Below are 11678 nucleotides of genomic sequence, written 5' to 3' on the forward strand. Positions count from 1 at the left end.
AGTATACCAGCCAGAGACAGTGATAGCTATAGCATTCACTTTTTGTTGTTAAATGATTCCCTTAATTGTAATCTCCAACAAATAAGGAATCCTAAAAGGCATGCACAAAAGTAACAACCCTGCACAATATTGTTTATGGCAGTCTGATAGTCTGACACTGTGGGCCCCCAGAAGACAAATTCTCAGACAAACTCAATATCCATTTAGGAAAATGTGAATTTGTGTAATTTTACCAATAGAGTACCCCTCCTTGGAAAGTTAGGCATCAGTTGTTTTTTTGTATAATCGCATTAAAACTCATTAAAGGTGCAATATATGACATTCAGCCGCACTAGATGTCACACTAGCACCAGCATCTCAGACCAAAACAAATGTGCGCATCGTTGGAAAAATGGCATCTGAAGAGACAGCTCAACAAAACTCAGATCAAACTGTCAAACTAGGCAATGCTGATCAAATATGAATCAAGACTCTGTTAGTGCATTGCATTTCTCACCTCAAATGTTTTCAGACACATTTTAATGTACTGTTTGAGAATATTTGTAAATTGGCCACAGGAGTACACGGAAGGACTCGCATGTACTAACATGCACAGGAACCGGCTATCAAAACAGAGAACACAGGGGCTCGGATTATAACACACACAGAGGTAGTGCGATTTCATTCTCTGCTCAGGTTGCCATTACTTGACTATATCTTTACATGGCAAATAGTTGTTTGCTGATATATAGTGGGGCTGAATGTTGTATATTGGACCTTTAAGATCCCAGGTTATGCATTTTACAAACTTATTTTGAGAGTTTCTTGAGAATTACAAAGTATTCCAAAGTACTTCCGCGGATTCTTGGCTTTAATTTTGACAGTCTCAATGTCTTTGAGCTCCCACATGGATGTCTTGCCATCTGTTGCATCTCAGCTCTGTAACTCAGCCCTTATACATCACCTGTCAACCTATACTCAGTGTTTTGACAGGCTGCCCAATTTATTTCCATATGGCTGATTCCTAGAAAGTAGTTTTTAAGGCACTGCAGAGAAAAGGGCCACACACAGAAAGGAGTCTTGAATATATGCATGTTGTAACATATGTAACATATGTAATAGTGTGGACCTATCCCAGGTGTATTAATGTACCAAACAGATTCTCAGGACAGCACTGCCTTCTTCCATGAATTTACAATTCACTTATCATATAACATTCATGTTTTTATCTGAATGTTTTACATAATTATGTGTCCATCATGCACTCAGACAAGGAATTATACCAGAGAGCCACAGGCCTTCCACCAGAGAGTAGTCTTTCAGACAAAATACTGATCAATTATTCTTCCAATTTTTCCTGATCTTCTTTGTATACTGTACATATGAATGTGTTTGTGGTTGCAGGGCTATAGATTAACATTTTATATTTTTGGCACTAACATATAAGTTCTTATGTAGAGCTTTACTGTATTTACTGTTTAGTTCAATCATATGCAAATTAACCAGATTATTGTGCAACAATTGGTTATTTAATGCTTGACATTTGTAAATGTGCTTCAGTTTGAAAGTTTGGATGATCTCCAATCACAATAGCCCCTCTCCTCCTCTTTAACACTATAAAAGCAGCAGTTTAATGAGAGGAGAGTCCTAGCAACTATCTGTAGGATACTGTTCTTCTCTATTGAAATGTTTAATTTAATTTATTATTATTTTGGTCTCATTACTGGTTCTCAATGTAGAAAATTAAAAAGAAATATATCACAGCTTTAATAAACCTCTACAGTCTCTCTCTGTTACCCTGAGTAATAATATTTTTTTTAAAAAATGGCTGTAAGCTGACCTGAACAGTAAACATATTCAAATGACCACATGGAATACACTACATTTTAGCCTCCACATATAGTTTTATGTCTGTCTCTCTTTCTCTCTCTGTCTGGTCCAATATGTATCCTTACAGTACCTCTATTCTCGAAAATGGTCTTGCAGAGGATGATGTCTCTTTGCATCAAGAAACCACTTACTGAAAAACTGACACTGAAACTGGTCAATGAAAATGCTCAGTGGCATTGAGCAGTGTGTTTTACTTATGAATGTGACTGTTTGATTTTGTGTGTCTAGTACAGTGTGTGTGTGTGTGTGTGTGTGTGTGTGTGTGTGTGTGTGTGTGTGTGTGTGTGTGTGATTAAAGTTAACTGGAATGCTTGGATGTAATAAGTGATGGCAATATGGGATGCATGGAAGCATCTAAGTTCCCTGTAGAGAACCAATTAGATGGAAGCCTGGGGAACGCTCAGAGCCATACGTTAGCTTGCCAGCATGTAACAGGACAAATGTAGGGAGGGGGCCTTACTTTTCTAAATACACACACACATTCACACACACTCACAAACACACATACAGAGCAAATACATATGTGGCACACACAAGTACATGAAGAGCACATAAGCAGCCATAAACATGCTGCCATGTTCAAGTACCAACACAACTGTTTTCAAGTAGTGACTTGAGATGAATTACATTCTCAAGCTGCTCTTTTTATCTCTTTATATTTTGATGTTTGAGGGGGTGCTTAAAATGTCAAAAGCACTCAGAATACAACAAGCAACAATTTAGAAAGCAACTTCCATGGTGCGTATAGGATTTTCTCTTAAATCCCCAACAATTTAACATCACTTAACTGACTTCTGCAGATGCACTCACACATACATACAAACACAAGCAGAAAAAAATTCTGTTAACTAATGGTGGCATAATTGTATGCATGACATTTTATAGAACCAAACCTCTCTCCCCTTTTTGTCTTCCATGCATGCTCAGTTGATTTGTAGTGGGCTGGTAATTAGTCAAGCAGGTGGGAAGTCATTAAGGAACAGACGCTCTGTTCTCATCGGAGGAGAAACCTGAGTAACTGAAAAAAGAAGTTAGTGCTTTATGGAAGATGTATATAGAGTGTCACAATGTGTGGTATCCATGTTTTAGTAAATGTATTGATGAACCACCATATAAAACACTGGCAAGTTTTATCTGTAATCAAAAAATAAACATTACAATTTAGGCTTAAATTAATTATGAATCATCTCATGCAAATGAATTCAGCACTGGGACCAGTTATAGATTTTTAATGGTTGCTTTGGCAAGGAAATCCATACTACAATAGTCCAAAATATGTTTTCCAAATATAACACAGTTTACCATTCTCTGCTTTTAAAGCAGTATCAATAGATTTTTTGCCCACAGCAGAACAAGCTGTAAACTCAATATCAACATATTATCACCAACCAAGCTGTTATGAAAAAGGTTTTAGAAAACAGTTTTACATTCAGCAGACAGAACAACACTATCATTCATTCATAGTCCAATATTCACTACTCTTTTAGCTCTGGTTTGGTCTCCAACAGCTCCTGAGAAAAATATCTGGCTCTTTTGCTGCTCAATGTTGCACATATTTGTTGCTATTTTTGTCTGTACTGGGCAGGCAGCTTGCAGTGGGTTTATCAGAGCATTTTATCAGAACGTGAAAACAGCTGCCTGCTGCTGCAGGAAATTATTGTTGGTTGATGAGAGTGTTGAGACTGAACTGAACAGTGAGTTGCAGGCCGTAAAACCAAAACAATGCAATCAAAGATATTAAAATGCTCCGTAGAACTGAGGGAAACTGCGGAGTCGGATGATCATTTTCTGTGTGTTCATCATGGTCGTACTACATTAAGTCAATGTAAAATGACACAGATCATGAACAGTACCTGCTGATACAGATACTATGCCAACTCTTGTGTTTCCTCATAACTGCTTGAACTTTCACAGCATCAGCACTGAGTCCTTCCCAGAACTGCATGCACTGCAGCTCATGGCCCAGTGTTCCAACTCTGAATGTGAATCAGTCTACCTCACTGACATTACCTTCCTGTGTAACATGCTGCAGGCAGTAAGGGAGATAACGCTAACTCACATTGATCCTCCATTTCAGCTCTTTTGTTAGCTGATTACTGGTGAGACGTGTGACCACAGGCTGTTACATTGCAGAGGCCCAATGTCAGGTCTAACTTAAGGCAAGGCAACCAGAATATATTATGTAGAGTGGTTCTGATATATCCCTGAGTGCAGTTAATCTCTGATGTTGCACTGGACTTGAAGGACGCTGATGGCGAATTGCCTCTGAGGTGATATGAATCAACATTTTACACAGAACATTGCATGAGCATTGTCAGATGCCTTTGTCTGTTGTCTCCTGGAATTCTACACGTGCCCAGTAGTGAATATGAGCTTGCATTGGGATCCAGGAGAATAAGCATCAAAGCCAGGAATTTATAGGGATATAAAGCTTAAACATGGCATATTCATACTTTTAATGACACTAAAATATATTTTTTCTTTTGGTCTGGAACATGATAGCATCCATACAGACACATAAGATCAAAATTTTGATAAAAAATTCTCTATTGCTGCCAAATAAATAATGTTGCAAGGAATTTGAGAAGGAAAATACAGGAAATCAAATAGACATGTTACACTGAGAGTTTGACCATTTCAAATGCTTAACAGCACACACCTTCTACAAATTAAGAAAAACATTAGGGTTTTTGAGGGTTTTTTCATACATATTTCAGATATTTGATTCTCATTTCCAGCCTGAAACTGGAAATGAGTGCTGTTAAGCCCACTGTACACTACCTGCCCAGCAGCAAACGGCAGACAAAGTTAACAATTAGCTGTTAAACATAGTGGAAGGTTCAGCAGCTAAAGAGCTTCATATTTCCCTTAGGTGTTGAGGGAGAACAAAACATAGTTAAATGCAGAGTGAATATTGAATTTACGTTTACCAGATGGCCAAAAACATGATTCCCAGTGAATGCTAATGTTGTGCTGACTGCTGGATGTGTAAAAAAAAATGCGTGTCTTTGCAAACTTGTTCACCGTAAGAACTTCATGAGGTTGTGTTTCCAGCTTGTTGTGATACCCTTAAGTGGCCAAAATCATCAATCAATGCAGGTTAAAACCATCTCTTGCATTCAAAAGACTGCTAATTTTTGGAAGGTGAATAATTTGGTTAACTTAATTGTGAATTCAATACAATTCTCCTCCTGGTGTCACAACATTTTAGATAGCCAGGACCATGACCATCCAGGAGTGCAACACAATCCAAACAAAAGGTGATTATGTCTCCCTCCTCTCTGCCTCAGGAATCAAATAGGACACACAGAGATTTAGCTAGAGGGGAATTTAATCTTCTAGAGAATGCTCTCAAACTATCATTTAACTTGCTTTGGGGGGTCAGATGAGGGGATGAGACCTGTGAATTAAATTTTGGGATAACCTGTTGTTTTTTTTTTTCTCGTTTTTTTTCAGGAAGGACAGCTGAATGTCATGTTGCTCAGAGCGGTGTTTCCATTTCATTGCTGCAGACTTTGCTGGCATAGCAGGTGATAACTTTCTGATGTCTCAAAGCAAATATAACATCAGTTTTCCATTACATCGAAGAGAATTCAAGTATTATGGCTTGCCAAATGCTCAAACTGCTTTTATACTGTTTTCAGACCAATTGTTATCATTGCAGCATTTATTGAGCAGTAGTTTATAGTTGTTAAGTAATGTGTAAATTAGTTGGAATTGACCCACAGTGGTGCAGTGCACTTTACTGTTATGGCTATGGCTTAGAAGGTACCAGATCATCCACTAATTACAGGGTCAGAGTTCAATCCCCATGTCCTCCTTTTCAAAGTGTCCTTTACACTGAAGACACTGTGCCTCAGTTTTTCTCCCAATGGTCCAGTTAGCACCTTGCGTGGTAGCTCGCTGCCATTGGTGAGTGCATGTGAATGGGTGAATGAGAGGCCAATTATAAAGCGTTTTGGAGAAAGTGCTAAATGAATACAGCCATTTACTGTTTTTATCCAGCTGTGTGAAGAGCAACGGTTTCCAAATCTGGGCTCTATTTTGGTTTAATTTTTCTTTAAGATCTGATCTTGGACTGGAGAATTGCATTATTACTTATTTCACTTTAACAAACAAAGGCAGAAACAAGAACAAGAACAGCAACAAAAAGCAGCAAGTACAACTCCAAGTTAAATGACAAAATACACTATTGGTCCATGCACTCCAGAACAGACACATAGAGTTGTTTTCTGATCTGACTCCCCTATCGGCAGGATGACATAATTTATTACAAATCACTGTTGTGTTCAAGTCTGATATTTAAGTCCATCTATCCACCCCGCCCTCCTCCCTATGAGGACTTCTATGATAACACTATAATACTGAATGTATTGAATGTAAACATATCTCGTTTTTGGGCAGTTCTCACAAAAACACGTCAGTCATGACATATAGATAAGCTAAAAGGTTTTGCTTTGTAAGTTAGTAGCACATGTCTGTGGTTCCAAAGTAATTTCTTGAAAAAATGGAATTGGGTGGAAAATTTGCCTCCAGCAACCCAAACAGGGAGGCTCCACGTGGTGTGTTAATCAAGCAGGTGCACAAGGCTGGAGTTGCCATTTGAGTGTAATTTTAGGGAATGTGCAAGAGGTATTTCTGTACTTATTGCATTTGCATCTAAGGGAGGATCACACAAATAATAGGTGGAGTTATGTTAACTGAGGGTGATCCTTTAATCCTTTGGATTTACTAAAGTCACACAATTAGCACTTGTCACTTTTACATGAAAAAATTTCTGCCTTGTTGGTGTAAAAATTGTGCAAGTGGAATTTACAAGAGCCATAAGAAATGTTGGTGGAAAAAGAAACTTAATAATGCATCATAAAAATATCTAAAAAGCTGCACTGTATCAGTTACCTAAAAGTGAAGTTAGCCTTTTCTATATCTCCTTCCATCTCTTTATCATTTCCCACAAAGTTTGAATCCTATTGCATTATATTTACAAGATAAAGACTGTAATAATATCACTTAATGATTAATAGTTTTCCTCAGATGGAGTTGAAGTGGAACTAAGTAAATGTTTTCGAGGATCATTACGATATCACTTACTTTCTGAGCTTGTTGAACTTAACCCTCCTTCATGTGCAGAATGGTCAGTTCATGAGCTGCTGCCTTAAAAAATCAGCCAACAAATACACACAGATTTCTGTCACAAACTCAAAAAAACAAAAAATGTCCTTTGTAAATCTGGCCCCAAGTGTGTATTAAATGCATAATAAGATCAATGTGGTTATGGTGATAGTGCACATTATGACTGCTTACTGTTTGAGAATTCACACCAGGCGTATCCATAGCAACAGAGGAGTAAAGACTATCCTTTTTGTCCTCCTTATGCAGCCTCACACCCCTGTGCCCTTTTAAATTCACATTTTCAGGCTGAGCAGTCAATTTCAAAATACATAAAACCATAGTCTGTCTTTCAACATTTGGATTCAGCAACACATTCACACAGGTTTTCACCATCAGAATCAATTAATCCATTTGATAAACAAGCACATTATATATTTGAAGTGCAGAGACACAGCAAACATACTGATAGAGTTATCTGCCAACTGAAAGCTGAGCTCTGCTCTTAACATTTAAAACCACTGATCTCCTATGCTCTCACCATGAACCCCTCACTGCGTACACACACAAACTCACAGTCCCATTTCTCGATCTTAGTGCTAGTCAGCTACAATAGCTCAAGAGACACTCCTCAGGCCTTTGTTATACCCACTTACCATGTCAGAAGCAGTGTTCATCACAATCTGTTTCTCAAGATGCATCATGACAGCTTCTCCTGTCTGGTCTGGACAATGTTCCCAGTGATGTGAGAGTGAAGGAGGTGGAGAAGTGCCAGGGTGAAGGAGTAGAGAGAGAGAGACGATGTGACACAACAGATACGGAGAGACAGAGATGGAGTTTGTCTGCAAGTTCTCGGTCCTCTATCTGTTGAAAAAATGGGAATGGGAAAAAATGTTGATCACGAGGATATATGTCACACCAGCAATACATGTCCAAGCACAGCGCTGGGTGAGGAGACATTTTTCTTTCACTTGAGGGGAAGAAGTTTGTGGCATTTGTATTCGACTGTGGTTTCATTTGAGGAAATTGGTGAGATATTGGACTCCCAATCATGTTATCAACATTACTTGTCTGGTTATACTTTCACTCGCTCACTTGAGAGATATGTGAACACCTTTAAGACTCTAACAATGTACTGTACTTTGAAAGATTATGGGCTCCAAAACAGTTTGATGATAAAAGATTTTAGTAGGATAAACTGGAAGCACCACAGTAAATGTGGAGTTGTGTGATGTGATAGAGGGGAAGCACATTAAAGAGTAATCTCAGTTTATTACAACTTCGGTCTTATTTTCCACTTGATCTCCTGGATTCCAAGTCCGTAGTCCTACAAACTGCATAAAGACAATTCTCATAAAAAGTAAAAGGGAGAGAAAAGAAGCACAAAAAAATTGTATTCCTCTTATGTCGAATTCAGACCACATAATATTGGCACCATAAAGGCTTGACCTGACAGATATAGGGCATCAGAAGTGAAAATGAGCATCTGGTGTGTCATAGTGGATGACAACCGAGTCAGCATCTAGGATGCCTCTTGACATCCAGATAAAAAGACAAATGTGTCTGGTTTTTTTTTCTTCTTTAGCCTAGTTTGACATCTACGATGTGTCCCAGGATGTTGACCCGCAGGAGCACAGAGGGCTCCTCACGCACAACTTAAACTTGGCAAAGTGAAAGAGGAATGGTGTGAACCTCTAATCATCACCCTCAGGCCAGAAATGTTACACCAAATGAGTCACACCTCTGGGTGTGACCTCACCCCTGCACACACATATTTTTCTACCAACTGGGGAGGAAAAAGACAGATCCCATCTTCAATGGCAAATGATGATGAATGGTTCCAGGTTCAATTTCATTCATAGAAACTATCATTACATACATAAATATCGGTGTTGGTGCTGTTAGTTGGAACAGTGAAGTCTGTCCCTGGCACCTTAACGGTCAGCTATATATACCAAGTCATAAAAGGCAGCAATCTTTGATTAGACATGTAGTCTGGTATGTCTCTCAGCCAAATCATAGCAAGAATTTCTGACTCTATTATTGCCTAATCTGACAGTGACTGAGCCCTATTTTAACCCTGCAAGTGCAACAAGTGCACGGACAGTGTGGGCATCTCCATACACACCTGCTATTTTGGTTCATGTATGTGCAGCAGCGCAAGGTGCAAAAAGGCTGGGTGAAGGTGAAAATAGATCAGCGGGTGTGGTGATTATTAAATACTTTCTCATCCAGTCAAATCATTGCTCTTATTGCTCTGCAATAGCTGCGCCAGTGTGTTGCAGAGATTTAATGAACTGAGGGAGAAGCTTTACATACAGTATAAAGCAGCTGTGGAAAACAGATACTGTAAGAATCACCCACATTCATTTATAGATCAATGCAAACTGATTTACTGACTTTCCTGATTTAACGACATTAACCATTATTTTCTGTGTGGTTGGGGAGTGTTTAATTGAAATTACCTATTTCAAGCATTAATCCGCTATTGCAGTACGTTTACAGCAAATATTTTGTTCTCTATTGTTGATAAAATCACCAAAGCAGCAGCAGATTGACGTTGCTCCAGAAACAGACGTAGTTCTGAGACGTCTGTTTTCAGTGCAACGTCTAGGACCATTTTTAAACCAAAATACAACAATTCACTTTGTGCTGCTTCATTTGAATGAACCTCCCACTAGTTTGCACCTCTCCTCCCACCTGTGCAAACAGACACACACAGACATGTAAAGAGAGTTTCAAGGTCAGGAAAATACCAAACAGCTGGAGCACCGCTTGCAGTGGTCGTTGCCCCTCCAAGAAAATAGGGCCCACTACTGTCTCAATAGACAAAAATATTTTGTATTCTGATTTCAGCATTGTATGGATGTATCTTATAATAGTACAGGGTTGCATAGTTTTATTTTCAGATCATTAAAAATGGGTGAGTTAGTCAAGAGGTATTACACAATACATGTATGAATATTAGACTGGTTTCTGTTCCAGTTTCTGCATACTGTCATTTATTGTAATATACTGTATCTCTGCACTGGTGTTTGGTTACATCTCTTCACAAAAGAGGAGTCTCAGTGCAAGCCCCACTCATGAAAAGGTCAAAGCTGAGTACTGTGACAGACATTGTGGATGATAAATACAGGATTACAGGATACATAAGATTAAATGGGAACTGTAGGGCAGTTTTATAAATGAGGGGTTATTGGGTAAAGAGGAATAGAAAGAAAGAGAAAATAAGAGAGGGTAAAAGAGAAAACAGAGGGAAAATAATGGGTTGTTGTTAAGAAAGAGGAGAGGGAGGAAATAAAAGATAATGCTAGTAAAAGAAAAACATTAATAAAGGAACATGAGAGATTATTAAGAGGAGAAAAAAGGAAAGGACAACATATGAAGGCGTAGTTGATTAAAGAGATGTGTAAAGAGACCAAGAAAGAGAAATGAGCCAGATCCCTTCGCTCGTTGTCCTCAGCAAGTGATGAAAGTCATTTCAATTTCACAGCCATGATGACATGTCCCCCAATGTCCACTGTCAAATCGATCAACTAGTGTGCGGGTGTGCAAGTGTGCGCTTATGTGTGAATAACCCATTTACAGTCTGTGACTGCCCTTGGAGTTTTGCAGTACTGGCAGTAAGTATTTGTGACTATTATTCCACTCCATTCCATTCACTTGAGTGTGAATACACATGTATATTTGTGGCCTGCATCTATTTTTGTTTGCTAGAAAAAAAAAAGCCTCCAAAGTCACTATGCTTGTCATATTTTTGTTTTTTGTTTTTTTGTTAAAGATACATTTTCAAAGTGAGAAATTGGGTTTTGGCAGTAAAGTTATAAATGTCCTTTACTGCCTTATCTTTGCCTGATGTTCAATTTTTTCATCTTTATCGTTATTGTAATTATAAACAATGTTTCCAACAAGTTCCAACAATCAACAGCCTGCCTGAGAGCTGAAACCTCAGATCCAAAAAAATCAGCAAATGCTTGTTGCTGCTTTTGAAGATTGCTGCTGTTAGCGTGTAGGTAATAATTAAAGGCAATATAGAGCTTGAGAATATGTCTTTATGAACTCTGAGCTCTTTTCATTTGGATTATGGTGCCTGATTAGACAGATTTTAGTCAGTAAATTAAAATGAAACTGTAAAAGTAGGGAGTTCAAAATGGAAATTCACAGGTATAGGGATTGTTCCCCCTCATCACCTGTGGAAATGCAGTCTGTTAAAGTCCTCACAGTAATACAAATGTTTGTGCATTTCAAAAGCTTGTGACCAACCTTGGAATATATCTCTTTGTGTGTCTGTACTTCTGCTTGTCCACCAGTGTATTCCTTTGTGCGTATGTGTATTGTGTGTGTACTTTCTTTTTTTTCCTAGGGTGTGTGAATGGACTTGTCATGTTCCAGGCAGCCTCTAGTGAGCAAGCCAAGGCAATGGTCTTTGTTTTTTGCCTTTGATCTGCCTGACTGTTTGGTAAAAAGGGGTGACATGAACTGTCACTCTCCTCTCCGTCACTGCACACAGAAAAGCTCACACACACCTCAAAGATCACTGTGTCACAGAGGGAGATACACACAAGGATGCACTTTGTATATACAGAAGTTAACATTCACACATGAAGCAATACAAGGAGACATGCTGACAGAGGTACGTGTTAGGGTGTGTTCATAAATGTCGATACACAAAGACAGATACATGCACATATAATGAGTGG

The sequence above is a fragment of the Thunnus albacares genome, chromosome 13 (assembly GCF_914725855.1).
Source record: "Thunnus albacares chromosome 13, fThuAlb1.1, whole genome shotgun sequence".
Classification (NCBI taxonomy): Eukaryota; Metazoa; Chordata; class Actinopteri; order Scombriformes; family Scombridae; genus Thunnus; species Thunnus albacares.